Here is a 15,726-nt window from a genome sequence, read left to right as displayed (position 1 = left end):
CCCTCCACCAGGCCCCCACTCATGTCTCCCACCACCCCCACCCCCCAACAGTGCAGCGGCAGCCTCCACCAGGCCCCCACTCATGTCTCCCATCACCCCCACCCCCCAGCAGTGCAGGGCACCCTCCACCAGGCCCCCACTCATGTCTCCCACCACCCCCACCCCCAGCATCCAGGGGCACCCTCCACCAGGCCCCCACTCATGTCTCCCACCACCCCCACCCCCCAGCAGTGCAGGGCACCCTCCACCAGGCCCCCACTCATGTTTCCCTGCACCCCAACCACCAGCAGTGTAGGGCACCCTCCACCAGGCACCCACTCATGACTCCCACCACCCCCACCCCCCAGCATCCAGGGGCACCCTCCACCAGGCCCCCACTCATGTCCCCCAGCCAACATGTCATCACAATCTAGATCCCTGGCCCACATGGTCAGCCTCCAAATGCCAAACACCCACCTGAGTATTGCATCCACACACTTAGAAATGGCAATAACATGATAGAACCTCAATTGCAAGTTTAGAAAAGAACACATGTCCCTCACATACACCCAATGGGTGTCAGTGAATGTCAAAACCCATATCATGATATGCATGAAACCAATGAGATGATACTACACATTGAAGTTTGAATAAAAAATATGTATTAAAAGCAACATAAATTGAATCAAAAATAAACAAACAATAATGGAAATTTTAAAAAAATAAACCAGCAGGTCCGTGAAATAATGCAAAACCACAAATCATAATCCAAAGGAAAGGTGTCCAAAGTCACAGTCCACAAAAGTAAATCCAATGGAAAATTAAAATAGAAAACCATTGCTCCATGGGTAAATCATAAAAAAAAAATGAAAATCCAAAAGTCAACTATATACAGATAAACAATCCAGGGTCCATGATCCCAACCGAAGAAATGAAACCTATCTAATAACACTACCTAAAAAAAAAAAACTATATACAAAAATGTGGCCCATTGTCCAAAAGGTCCAAAAAAAATGCTAAACCAAAGGAAACCTAACACTAACTACAGAACTATTTACAAGGGCAGCGGGCTAGTCCGACGGCTCACTTCGGGATGTTCCGGGCCAGGGCATCATCGAACTCCTGCTCAATGTCCCGGAGGCGGTCCTCCTCCATGGCCCCGAGGGTCCGCAGGGCCGTCCACATGTTCACCCCAAACTCACTGCGGATTGCCTCGAGGCACTCGGCCCGCCTCAGGGCCCTCCGCATGGAGTTCTCCGCCCTGACCATCGTGAGCCGTGTCTCTTCCGCCCGCTGCCGCTCCGCATCTATGGCGTGGCCCAACCGCTGCCACACGGAAGACCCTTCCCGTCCTGGGTCCTCCTGCCCTCCGGCCGATGCCTGCCCCTCCGATGTCGAAGGCCCCGAGCCATCATGGCTCCCACCACGTTGCTGCTGCTGCTGTGCCTCTGCCCGTGCACTGCCTCCTGCTGCCTGCACATCCTCCGCTGGCTGGGGTGCAGTCGTTGATGTGGCCACCCCTGCTGGACGTCCGACTCCCGACTGTGGCAGGGATGCCTCCTCCACCAGCCTGGCCGCACCGTCAGAGGCAGATCCACAGGGCACCCAGGTGACTAATGGGTGGGAAGATGGCACGGAGGACGACTGGCGCATAGGGGGTTCAGTTGAGGAGGGGGTCGTAGCAAGCCCCATCAAACGGAGGAATCCGGCCTGGGTGACCTGTCCCAGTAGGCCGACGTGGTCAACGAGCCATTCGAGATGATGTGCAGTCTCCTCATGAAAAGACTGCAGGTCACCTCGCATGACCCGTTGACGCAACGCCACACCAGTCAGGACAGGCTCAACCCAGACCCGGATAGCCACGTCCGCAGGCAGAGGAAGGCCAGTTGTCGTGAGCTCATCCCCTGCCTGAAAACGGGTCTGGACGTAGGCATCCCTGCTGGTGCAAGATAATGCAGTGACAGGATCAGGGACAGGATTGCACACAGGCACCTCTGCGGCGACCTGTGCTGCCTCCTGTCCCTGGTCCTGCACTGCACCACTAGCACCAGTGGAATCCCCACCTCCAGACCCCGTCTCTGTTGCTTGCACGGCCTCCTCCTCCACCAAACCCCCCACCAACCTGGATGACTCTGTGCCATCTTCCCCCATTGGGTCCTGTGGGGTCCCAGCTGCCCCTTCTGCTGCCGAGGAGTCCAACTCCGACCTCCGCCTCTTGGACCTCCCCCCGGCAGCTGCGGCCTGGGACGCGGCACCGGACTCCTCACTCCCCGACGAGATCACAACCTGGGAGGGGAGCCGGGCCTTGCGTCTCCGGCTGGCGGTGCGATCCCCGCCGCTGTGCTCCACAGCACCTTCTCCGCCCTCTTCATCAGTTGACGCTGCAGACAGGGAGAAATAAAACACAGGCATCAGGGCACTGTACAATGGACACATACACACATGACAGTTGCACATGAGTGGCATTGGCAAACCTCAGACATGGCATCACAATTGGCAACACACATGTCATTTCAACTTGCACACATGAGCCATACCACAGCCACATCGCAACTGCCAGCACCATCCATACACATACAACAGCATGAGCAGGCAAAGGTGAGCCAGACATCACATGCAACACAGGGAGTGCACTACACATGCACACACACCACCACACTTGCATGCATGTGTATACCTCAGCCAACTGTCGCAGTGTTCAGATGCGCATCCATGTCACATCTGCCAATCAGGCTTCCACATCCCGCTGTCACATGCATCCATGTTGCATCACTGTTGCACCCTTGTCAAATACACACACATGCACATGTACACAGTGCTGATACATGCAGCTGAAAACAACATACATGCATGACATCACGAACATGCCTACTTACATACACATTCATCCAAACATGTGTGCCCACACAACTGCATTTGGCATGCAAGCCTACACACACAAGCACCATCCATGTCTCACACATGACAGCCCTCGCATGTGTTAGCCCCACGGCCCTGTACACCCCCACCCATACTCGGGCCCATACAAACAGATGTGCAACCGGCACACTACTGGCACATCACCACACGCACAGCTTACAATCATGATGCATGTACACTTACCGCTCGACTCCAGACGGGTCTGCCTCTCAAGGACCTGGACGTGGAGCGCTGGGTATATGCGTTCCAGGACCCTCATCTGATCTTCCGACAAGTGGCCCCGGCGCCCCTTAGCATCAGCTGCCTTCAAGAGTCACCGGGCCTTGTTCAGGGTCCTGGACCTGAAGTCCTCCCAGCGCTTCTTGACATGTTGGAAGTCGCGGACTGCCACCTCCTCCGTGTTGATGGCAGTCACGATGTCCGTCCAGATCCGAGTCCGTCCTTCCTTGTCGGCGCGCACACTTCCGAAGAGGGCATCATACTGCCCCAGGACTTGCTCCACCAGGACACCAACTTCCCTGGCACTGAAGCTGGTGCCCTCTGCCTCTCTGGCCGGGGGTTGTCAGTGGTGCCAGATGTTGCAGTGCCCGACATGACAACCCCAGAGGCAGGAGTGGGTGGGCAACTGGGTCCTGGGGCTGGGCTGTGGAGCAATGGAATCCCTGTCGGGAGTCTTCGGTTCCAGCAGGGGTGGTCACAGCAACAGCACCCCTGGCTGATGTGCAGGCAGCAAATGGCAGGGCACGTGGGCAGCAGGCAGTCAGGCAGCAGCAGATGGCAGGTGGGAGCGTACTCAGGGTTCTGGGGAGCAGTAAATCGGCTTTCTGGGCAGCAGCGTGGTCTTCCGTGTGCTTACGCGTGGCCAGCTTGATACGGAGTGATTTGGCACGTGAAAATCCTGCACGTCTGCGTGTAATTCGAGGAAAGGCCCTTAGCGCGTAAGCGCGTCTGCACGCATACACGATTTCATTGGCCCAAAGGCCCCCATGCGCAGCTATGACGTCATGTGCATGGCTGTAGAGAATGGCGCGTGTAAAAAAAAAGATACACGTCCGAGTGTCAAAGCGTGTAATTGGTGGAAATGGCCTCATCGCGTATGCGTGTCTGTGACGTGTGTATAAAAGGTACGTGTAGAACGCCATTTCCTTGTACGTGCTTTTCGTGGAGAGCGAGTGGGTGAAATCTGTACTTCTTGTCGGTTCACACGCGATTTACTTCACAGCGTTTCAAGTTTGTACTCCCTGTTACCTCTGACAGCTTTTTCTCTTTTCCTCTTTTTCCTGGGCCTGTTTCCTCAAACAGCGTTCCCTTCTACTGTTGTCCTGTCTCCTAAGACAGCGTACGATTCTTCTTTTGGCGGGGTGTTGCCAACGCGCACACACGCATATTTTTCACGCTTTTGTTCCTGGCAGACGGTGAGTCGCGCACGTATTTAACATCTGTGCTTGCCCCGTGTGTCGCATACCCCTTCAGAGACCATTCTAGGCTGCGTGTGACACGCATACGTTCATTCTTGTGTTTCTGGGTGCCACAGCGTAGTGCAGGTTTATTTTTCCACACACGTGGTCTAGGAGGGGTTGCGTGCACCTTACTTCCCTTTTTTGGGGTGCCTGTGCATTGCGTGACCCGTCATCTTTCCCCAGGGGTGACATACAGCCTTTCTAGAGCACTAGGGTACGATTACCATCTGGTACCCAACCCCTTTGACCCCCAATTGCCCAGGACAATAGTTCACATCGACTCTCATATGCACAATAACATCAGTGCCATGGCTGGGAGGCGAACAAGCCGTAAGGGTGGCAAAGGTGGCCGAGCCCCAAGTGGTGGCCGTGGTGGATCCGGTAGGGGCGTGGCCTTGACTTGCAGGGTGCCCCTAGCCCCCATGTGTGGAGGAGCAGTCAGGGACACCCATGCCCCCCCCCTGGTTGAGGGTAACGTGGCTGACACCATCCATGCTCAGCCCTTGTTGGACCAGCCCACTGTGGAACCAGACCTGTCACAGGGTGACTCCATGGCTGACTTCCAGGGCAGCAGGTCTAGGCCACGTGCGCCGGTGCACGTTGGTGTCATCAGGCCACGTGGATCAGGGGCAGCTAGGTCATCTGCTGCCCCGCGTAGGCAGGCTGGGGAGGCTGCAGGGGCAGCTGCGGCTCCATCCACCCCACCTCTCACACACCCAGCCAGGACAGTGTCGGTCCAAGTCCATCCTGCTGACATTCCCCCTGACACCATCACACTTGAGCTAATGCCTGCACCAACTCCCATGCTGAGTGTGCAATCCCACACTCCTAGTACAGAGTCCACCGGGGCTCCTGCCCCTAGTGTCCAGAGCGGCGTAGGACACTGAGGATCCCCACCACCTTCCAAGCGGAAGAGGAAGAGTGCTCGTCCAGTAGAGGCTGATGCCCCAGACACGGCTACACAGTCCGGCCCGTCAAGGAAGCCCAGCTTCAATGAGGCCGAACTGAATGCACTTGTAGAGTATGTGCCCGCACATGACCGCGAAATGGTGATTGTTGCAGGATCCAAGACCACACCTGCAGAACGTCAGGCACACTGGCAGACCATCGCGGACATCATGAGTGCCCTTGCAATCGTGAGGCGCACAGCTACTGAATGCTACAAGCGCTGGAATGACCTGAAGCGCAGGGCAAAGAATAAGCTGGCCTCAAGTCATGCCGCTGCTCTAGTGACTGGAGGTGGGTCTCCAGCAGAGGACATAGAACTCACTCCACATGATCAGGTTGCTGGGACCTACGTCACGGAGGAACAGATCCAAGGCGTGGGAGAACTGGCAGATTACGAGGCATTGTCCGGTGAGTGCACATGCATGTGTGTGTCATCCATGTGCATGGTGTGTGTGTGAGGGCTTCTGTTTGGGTGCCAGGTGAGGGTGTGTGTGCCTGAGTGGTTTGGGTCACCCATGTGCCTCATCCAATACATTCTGCGCACCAGCATTTGGGTATAGCAGTATCCCTTCTGCCAACATTAGACATCCAGCCCAACACCACGCCAGTTGCCCTTGAAGTGTCATCTTGCCACAACATTGTTGCTTATTTTCCTCTGTTTATTCAGGCAGATTGTTTGCATACCACCACTTTTACTAGGCATTTCTCAGTCCTATTGTCACATGTCTGACATGGCTATGGTACAGTGGACTGGCTTTGTTTCCTGGACATGATTTGTTTAGACATGTCCCTGTGCTATTGGACCATTTTGGACTGGCAGCTCCAGGTTAAACATTTGAACCATTTCAATGAAAAAATCAATTTCATGAGCAAACTTGACTGAATGAACAATTGGTGCCCTCCTCTCCCTCTTCACTTTATGGCTAGGGTACATGCCATCTGTGTGATGGCATGTGTATTTGACCTGCCAATCACAGGCCAATGTGTGATGCCACTGCTAGGCAGCATGCAGCAAATGTGTTCATCTTCCATCTTGGTGTCATCAATGTGTGCCATCTGCCTACCCTTCACACGCAGTGACGGTGCATGCATGGGAGGGTTTTAGTCATGTGGGACATGTGTCAATCAAGTACTGTTTCTGTAGCTTCTCAGCCCTAATTGTGTGCCATAGTGCTAATGCCTGTTTCCATTTGTTTTCTTTTATGTCTTTGCAGGGGATGACGCACTTGATACTGCTGGGGTTGTGGAGATGGTGCAGACCCAGGAGGGGTCTCAGGCCCGAACGACCACCAGTGAGGGACGTGGTGTGGTGGTGGGTGAGAACCCACAACTGCTGAAGGTCGTGCTCTCAAGGGGTGTCTCTGGCTGCACCTCCCCCGAGCTGTATTCAGGTGTCGATTCGGATGATGAGACCTATGTGCCGTCGCAGGTGAGTGTTCCTGGGAGGGATTTTGTTCTGTCCGACCCAGGTTAGAACCCCCAATGTGGATGTCAGTGTTGGCAGGTACGCCTTTGGTGGTTACGGATGCAGGGTCACACTCCGCAACATCTGATCCTGTTCCTGGGCCAGCAGATCAGAGGGGGAATGCAGTCCTGCAGCCTCAGGCAGTGCCGGCACAGCAAGGCGCAGTTCGCCTTGCCCCAGACAGGTGTGGTGCCCGCCGACGTGGTGGCCGTACGCCACCTGGCAATACCGCATGGGAGCAATCCATATACAGTATGGCAACCCAACAGGCAGCATCATCAGAGATGATGGCTCAGGCCATGGATAGGGTGGCCACTTCCATTGTCCCCCCCGAAAGGCTGATGGAGCGACTACAGCAGGCAACAGACTCCATCTGCCAGTCACACAGGGAGGACATGTTGGCGTCCGACAGGGACAGGCGGGTGGCACTGGCGACTCTGCGGGAAGCCATTTCCATAGAGTCCCAGGGCCACAGGGAAGCCCTGAGGGTAGAACACCTTCACCTCAGGACGACTCTTGTTGAGCTTGAGGCTTCAACAAACAGAAGGAGAGAACAGCAGCTGGAGCGTCTCACACGTACGCTCTCAGCTGAGATGCAGGCAACTAGGGCGGAGGTCTGGGCATCCCGTGAGTTGTTGCATGGGGACCTACGCACAATTATCCTCCAGAACGAGACCTACCACACTTGCATGCTTGCTGCCATGGAGGAACAGACTAGGGCTTTGCGTGGGTTGCCTCCCATAGTGCCACCACCTTCTGATGCAGCTGCAGAGGGTGAGGAGAGCGACAGCAGTGATTCTCTCACAATAGGGTAGCCGTGCAGGCCATGAGCCCATGGAGGTGTTTTTTTTCGCAAGATCCACACAGGTGGGTTTTGGTGTGCACCCTGTCCTCGTACCTCCTGGGTGGCCTCCCCCACTCCCCCGGGCCCATTAATGACCATTTTTGATTTTTTCTTTTATTTTTTCTTTTTTTTCTTTTTTTTTTGGACAGTGTGTTGCCTTGTGTGGCTCCCGTGGGCATACGCTGTATTGTGGCTGGGCACATGCAGGCTTGTCATGAATTTGGTTCAGATGCTTGGGTTTGTGTGACACACACCCCTCCTGCTTCCCGTTTCCATGGGCTTGCAAAGGGTGTGCCCAAGTGACATTGACGTACATGGTGACGTTGGACTCCCATTCAATGTGTGGGCAGTCTGTAGTCAATACTGTGTATACATTCATAGTGCATATTGTTGTTGTATTGTACACTGCATGGTGTATTGATATGTGCCTCTGCATCCATCTCATCCTCCTAATTTGCAGGTCCATTTCTCATGTCTTCACAAGGCGGTCCACCTTGGAACTGGAGTCCATGTTGTAAGCAGTGCACCTACACTCTTGCGTGGCGCTAACACTGTATACTTGGAAGTGTTCGAAGTGCTGGCATTATCAGGTAGTGAGGCTACCAATTTTTTAAGTCTGTAATGTCATGTTTAAGGTAGGTTGGAGGTTGTGTAGGTGATTGGTATTCTTGGTAAGTATTTGGTAATGTGAGTTGTAGGTCCTGCATTACTGTGAGCATTTCATGTGTGGCCATGTTTCCATTAGGGACACTGTAGTTGGTGACACTTGGGGCATGTTGTGGGGATTAATTTGTTTGCTCTCACATTGCATGACATGCCATGGTGTGTTGTGTGGCCGTGCCGGGGAGGGGTTGGGTGACATGGCACTGTTCTCATGTAGTATTTTGCAAGTGGGTATTCATTTCTGCAGCATGGAAGTGTGTCTTTTGATGCCACTGCATTGGTGGTGTTTGTGTAGGTAGGGATGCACACATTCTGACACTTCCACATGAACAATCTCAGGCTGCTATGGTTCTGACAGTTGACTGTCCCTTTGTTCGTCATAATTGTCAGGTCGAGTCATCATTGCTTATCAGATGGTATGTGCCAGGGCTGTGTGCACTCCACAGGGGTGTGATTTCTATGTGAAGTAATTAGCCACCAGCTGCGTATGGGCTGCCTCACCCGTGCCCTTTCCCCTCCCATGCGCAGCGGGCGTGCATGTGGTTGGGGATGTGGGGGCACCACCATGTCCACAGCCAGGCCCCGGCGTGTTGCAACATTGTGCAGGACACATGCTGCCACTATGATCCTGCACACTACTGGGGGCGCATATAACAGCTGCCCGCCAGAACGGTCAAGGGAGCGAAAGCGTGACTTGAGCACTCCGAATGTGCGCTCCACTATGCCCCGGGTTGCAATATGGGCTGTGTTGTATCTTACCTCGGGAGGCGTGATGGGGTTCCGAATTGGCGTCATCATGTGGGTGCTCAGAGGGTAGGCACTGTCCCCTGGTGAGGAGGTGATGGGTATCATTAGTGGGGTAGTGACATAACTCTGCATCTGATATGCATGCATGTGCAGTGGCATTCATACTCACCAAGCAGCCATGTATCGCCATGCCGCCCAGCTTCTAGGTCCCGGCTTAGGGTAGACATTCGGTAAATGAAGCTGTCGTGGGTGGACCCTGGATAGTTGGCGTATACTGAGGTGATGATTCCCTTGGCATTACATACTACCTGCAGGTTGATGGAATGCCAGTGCTTGCGGTTCCTATAGATGTGCTCAGATGCCCTGGGGGGACGTAGTGCCACATGGGTGCAGTCAATGGCACCTAGCACTTTGGGGAATTGTGCCACACCATAGAAATCAAAGGGGCAGCCTGCCTTTCTGCAGGTGTCCTGGGCAGGTATATGTGCCTGCGGACTGATGGGCGTGCAGTGATGATGTTCAAGACCTGGTGTAGGCAGCGTGACTGCGTGGCCTGTGACACCCCACCCACTATGGCACTTGTCCGCTGAAATGATCCTATGGCCAAGAAGTGCAGTACATTAAGGACCTTCTCCAGGGGGCCGAGTGCTTGGCAGCACAGGGTGGGTGATGTGAGGTCATCCTCCCACTCACTGACCAGGTCCAGTATTATGTGTGGTGGAAACCTGTACCTCCCATACACCTGGTCATCAGGCATTCCAAAAAGGCTGGTTCTGGGAGTGAAAATTCGGGCCCTCACTATCCTCCTCCTCCTCCTTTGGTAACCCACGGCCACTGCTGCTAGGAACGGTATATTCATCCTGGCGTCTGAGCTTGTTTGTTGCTTGCGCGCACTTTTATGCTGCGCGGGTCGACGTACGCCTGCTTCATGCTGGCGTACGTGTTTCAGGATTGGACCATTTATTTTTCGGCACGTTGTAGTCGACCGTGTGAATCTTCCCGCCCACCCCAGGAATACACGTAACACGCTCTCCCAGGCCCAGTTGCGAGTAAATATTCCCGCCCACCCCTGGAATACACGTACCCCACTCTGACAGGCCCAGTTGCGTGTGGAAGTTCACACGCACACCGAAATACACGTACCCTGCAAAATCGCCTGTGAAACTTCACACGCACCCCGAAATACACATACCCAGGGCAATCGCGTGTGGAACTTCCCGCGAACCCCGTAATACACGTAGCCTGCTGGTATCGCATGTGGAAGTTCACGCGGACCCGTAATACACGTACCCTGATGGTATCGCATGGGAGACTACCCGCGCACCCCAGAAATACACGTACCCAGGCAAATCGCACGGCTGGGGGGTGGGGGTGCAGGGAGACATGAGTGGGGGCCTGGTGGAGGGTGCCCCTGTATGCTGGGGGGTGGGGGTGCAGGGGGACATGAGTGGGGGCCTGGTGGAGGGTGCCCATGGATGCTGGGGGATGGGGGTGCAGGGGGACATGAGTTGGACATGAGAGGGGGCCTGGTGGAGGGTGCCCTGCTCTGCTGGGGGGTGGGGGTGCAGGGGGACATGAGTGGGGGCCTGGTGGAGGGTGCCCCTGGATGATGGGGGGTGGGGGTGCAGGGGGACATGTGTGGGGGCCTGGTGGAGGGTGCCCTGCACTGCTGCGGGGTGGGGGTGCTGGGAGACATGTGTGGGGGCCTGGTGGAGGGTGCCCTGCACTGCTGGGGGGTGGGGGTGCAGGGGGACATGAGTGGGGGCATGGTGGAGGGTGCCCCTGGATGCTGGTGGGTGGGGGTGCAGGGGGACATCAGTTGGACATGAGTGGGTGCCTGGTGGAGGGTGCCCTGCACTGCTGGGGGGTGGGGGTGGTGGGAGACATGAGTGGGGGCATGGTGGAGGGTGCCCCTGGATGCTTGGGGTGGGGGTGGTGGGAGACATGAGTGGGGGCCTGGTGGACGGTGCCCCTGCACTGCTGGGGGGTGGGGGTGATGGGAGACATGAGTGGGGGCCTGGTGGAGGGTGCCCCTGGATGCTGGGGGGTGGGGGTGCAGGGGGACATGTGCGGGGGCCTGGTGGAGGGTGCCCCTGGATGCTGGGGGGTGGGGGTGATGGGAGACATGAGTGGGGGCCTGTTGGAGGGTGCCCCTGGATGCTGGTGGGTGGGGGTGCAGGGGGACAGGAGTTGGACATGAGTGGGGGCCTGGTGGAGGGTGCCCTGCACTGCTGGGGGTGGGGGTGGTGGGCGACATGAGTGGGGGCCTGGTGGAGGGTGCCCCTGGATGCTGGTGGGTGGGGGTGCTGGGGGACATGAGTTGGACATGAGTGGGGGCCTGGTGGAGGGTGCCCCTGGATGCTGGAGGGTGGGGGTGCAGGGGGACATGTGTGGGGGCATGGTGGAGGGTGCCCTGCACTGCTGGGGGGTGGGGGTGCTGGGAGACATGTGTGGGGGCCTGGTGGAGGGTGCCCTGCACTGCTGGGGGGTGGGGGTGCAGGGGGACATGAGTGGGGGCCTGGTGGAGGGTGCCCCTGGATGCTGGGCGGTGGGGGTGCAGGGGGACATGAGTGGGGGCCTGGTTGAGGGTGCCCCTGGATGCTGGGGGGTGGGGGTGGTGGGAGACATGAGTGGGGGGCCTGGTGGAGGGTGCCCCTGCACTGCTGGGGGGTGGGGGTGATGGGAGACATGAGTGGGGGCCTTGTGGAGGGTGCCCTGCACTGCTGGGGGCGTGGGATGGTGGGAGACATGAGTGGGGGCCTGGTGGAGGGTGCCCCTGCACTGCTGGGGGGTGGGGGTGGTGGGAGACATGAGTGGGGGCCTGGTTGAGGTTGCCCCTGGATGCTGGTGGGTGGGGGTGCAGGGGGACATGAGTTGGACATGAGTGGGGGCCTGGTTGAGGGTGCCCTGCAGTGCTGGGGGGTGGGGCTGGTGGGAGACATGAGTGGGGGCCTGGTGGAGGGTGCCCCTGGATGCTGGGGGGTGGGGGTGGTGGGAGACATTAGTGGGGGCCTGGTGGAGGGTGCCCCTGGATGCTGGTGGGTGGGGGTGCTGGGGGACATGAGTTGGACATGAGTGGGGGCCTGGTGGAGGGTGCCCCTGGATGCTGGGGGGTGGGGGTGCAGGGGGACATGTGTGGGGGCATGGTGGAGGGTGCCCTGCACTGCTGGGGGTGGGGGTGCTGGGAGACATGTGTGGGGGCCTGGTGGAGGGTGCCCTGCACTGCTGGGGGGTGGAGGTGCAGGGGGACATGAGTGGGGGCCTGGTGGAGGGTGCCCCTGGATGCTGGGCGGTGGGGGTGCAGGGGGACATGAGTGGGGGCCTGTTGAGGGTGCCCCTGGATGCTGGGGGGTGGGGGTGGTGGGAGACATGAGTGGGGGCCTGGTGGAGGGTGCCCCTGCACTGCTGGGGGGTGGGGGTGATGGGAGACATGAGTGGGGGCCTGGTGGAGGGTGTCCTGCACTGCTGGGGGCGTGGGGTGGTGGGAGACATGAGTGGGGGCCTGGTGGAGGGTGCCCCTGCACTGCTGGGGGGTGGGGGTGGTGGGAGACATGAGTGGGGGCCTGGTTGAGGGTGCCCCTGGATGCTGGTGGGTGGGGGTGCAGGGGGACATGAGTTGGACATGAGAGGGGGCCTGGTGGAGGGTGCCCTGCTCTGCTGGGGGGTGGGGGTGCAGGGGGACATGAGTGGGGGCCTGGTGGAGGGTGCCCCTGGATGATGGGGGGTGGGGGTGCAGGGGGACATGTGTGGGGGCCTGGTGGAGGGTGCCCTGCACTGCAGCGGGGTGGGGGTGCTGGGAGACATGTGTGGGGGCCTGGTGGAGGGTGCCCTGCACTGCTGGGGGGTGGGGGTGCAGGGGGACATGAGTGGGGGCATGGTGGAGGGTGCCCCTGGATGCTGGTGGGTGGGGGTGCAGGGGGACATCAGTTGGACATGAGTGGGTGCCTGGTGGAGGGTGCCCTGCACTGCTGGGGGGTGGGGGTGGTGGGAGACATGAGTGGGGGCCTGGTGGAGGGTGCCCCTGGATGCTTGGGGTGGGGGTGGTGGGAGACATGAGTGGGGGCCTGGTGGACGGTGCCCCTGCACTGCTGGGGGGTGGGGGTGATGGGAGACATGAGTGGGGGCCTGGTGGAGGGTGTCCTGCACTGCTGGGGGCGTGGGATGGTGGGAGACATGAGTGGGGGCCTGGTGGAGGGTGCCCCTGTATGCTGGGGGGTGGGGGTTCAGGGGGACATGAGTGGGGGCCTGGTGGAGGGTGCCCCTGGATGCTGGGGGATGGGGGTGCAGGTGGACATGAGTTGGACATGAGAGGGGGCCTGGTGGAGGGTGCCCTGCTCTGCTGGGGGGTGGGGGTGCAGGGGGACATGAGTGGGGGCCTGGTGGAGGGTGCCCCTGGATGATGGGGGGTGGGGGTGCAGGGGGACATGTGTGGGGGCCTGGTGGAGGGTGCCCTGCACTGCTGCGGGGTGGGGGTGCTGGGAGACATGTGTGGGGGCCTGGTGGAGGGTGCCCTGCACTGCTGGGGGGTGGGGGTGCAGGGGGACATGAGTGGGGGCATGGTGGAGGGTGCCCCTGGATGCTGGTGGGTGGGGGTGCAGGGGGACATCAGATGGACATGAGTGGGTGCCTGGTGGAGGGTGCCCTGCACTGCTGGGGGCTGGGGGGTGGGGGTGGTGGGAGACATGAGTGGGGGCCTGGTGGAGGGTGCCCCTGGATGCTTGGGGTGGGGGTGGTGGGAGACATGAGTGGGGGCCTGGTGGACGGTGCCCCTGCACTGCTGGGGGGTGGGGGTGATGGGAGACATGAGTGGGGGCCTGGTGGAGGGTGCCCCTGGATGCTGGGGGGTGGGGGTGCAGGGGGACATGTGCGGGGGCCTGGTGGAGGGTGCCCCTGGATGCTGGGGGGTGGGGGTGATGGGAGACATGAGTGGGGGCCTGTTGGAGGGTGCCCCTGGATGCTGGTGGGTGGGGGTGCAGGGGGACAGGAGTTGGACATGAGTGGGGGCCTGGTGGAGGGTGCCCTGCACTGCTGGGGGTGGGGGTGGTGGGCGACATGAGTGGGGGCCTGGTGGAGGGTGCCCCTGGATGCTGGTGGGTGGGGGTGCTGGGGGACATGAGTTGGACATGAGTGGGGGCCTGGTGGAGGGTGCCCCTGGATGCTGGGGGGTGGGGGTGCAGGGGGACATGTGTGGGGGCATGGTGGAGGGTGCCCTGCACTGCTGGGGGGTGGGGGTGCTGGGAGACATGTGTGGGGGCCTGGTGGAGGGTGCCCTGCACTGCTGGGGGGTGGGGGTGCAGGGGGACATGAGTGGGGGCCTGGTGGAGGGTGCCCCTGGATGCTGGGCGGTGGGGGTGCAGGGGGGCATGAGTGGGGGCCTGGTTGAGGGTGCCCCTGGATGCTGGGGGGTGGGGGTGGTGGGAGACATGAGTGGGGGCCTGGTGGAGGGTGCCCCTGCACTGCTGGGGGGTGGGGGTGATGGGAGACATGAGTGGGGGCCTGGTGGAGGGTGCCCTGCACTGCTGGGGGCGTGGGGTGGTGGGAGACATGAGTGGGGGCCTGGTGGAGGGTGCCCCTGCACTGCTGGGGGGTGGGGGTGGTGGGAGACATGAGTGGGGGCCTGGTTGAGGTTGCCCCTGGATGCTGGTGGGTGGGGGTGCAGGGGGACATGAGTTGGACATGAGTGGGGGCCTGGTTGAGGGTGCCCTGCACTGCTGGGGGGTGGGGCTGGTGGGAGACATGAGTGGGGGCCTGGAGGAGGGTGCCCCTGGATGCTGGGGGTTGGGGGTGGTGGGAGACATTAGTGGGGGCCTGGTGGAGGGTGCCCCTGGATGCTGGTGGGTGGGGGTGCTGGGGGACATGAGTTGGACATGAGTGGGGGCCTGGTGGAGGGTGCCCCTGGATGCTGGGGGGTGGGGGTGCAGGGGGACATGTGTGGGGGCATGGTGGAGGGTGCCCTGCACTGCTGGGGGTGGGGGTGCTGGGAGACATGTGTGGGGGCCTGGTGGAGGGTGCCCTGCACTTCTGGGGGGTGGGGGTGCAGGGGGACATGAGTGGGGGCCTGGTGGAGGGTGCCCCTGGATGCTGGGCGGTGGGGGTGCAGGGGGACATGAGTGGGGGCCTGTTGAGGGTGCCCCTGGATGCTGGGGGGTGGGGGTGGTGGGAGACATGAGTGGGGGCCTGGTGGAGGGTGCCCCTGCACTGCTGGGGGGTGGGGGTGATGGGAGACATGAGTGGGGGCCTGGTGGAGGGTGTCCTGCACTGCTGGGGGCGTGGGGTGGTGGGAGACATGAGTGGGGGCCTGGTGGAGGGTGCCCCTGCACTGCTGGGGGGTGGGGGTGGTGGGAGACATGAGTGAGGGCCTGGTTGAGGGTGCCCCTGGATGTTGGTGGGTGGGGGTGCAGGGGGACATGAGTTGGACATGAGTGGGGGCCTGGTTGAGGGTGCCCTGCACTGCTGGGGGGTGGGGCTGGTGGGAGACATGAGTGGGGGCCTGGTGGAGGGTGCCCCTGGATGCTGGGGGGTGGGGGTGGTGGGAGACATTAGTGGGGGCCTGGTGGAGGCTGCCTCTGCACTGCTGGGGGGGTGGGGTGATGGGAGACATGAGTGGGGGCCTGGTGGAGGGTGCCCTGCACTGCTGGGGGGTGGGTGTGCAGGGGGACATGAGTGGGGGCCTGGTGGAGGGTGCCCCTGGATGCTGGTGG

The sequence above is a fragment of the Ambystoma mexicanum genome, chromosome 6q, assembly GCF_040938575.1.
Source record: "Ambystoma mexicanum isolate Mex_15411 chromosome 6q, UKY_AmexF1_1, whole genome shotgun sequence".
NCBI classification, from domain to species: domain Eukaryota; kingdom Metazoa; phylum Chordata; class Amphibia; order Caudata; family Ambystomatidae; genus Ambystoma; species Ambystoma mexicanum.
This window is presented reverse-complemented; position numbering follows the sequence as displayed.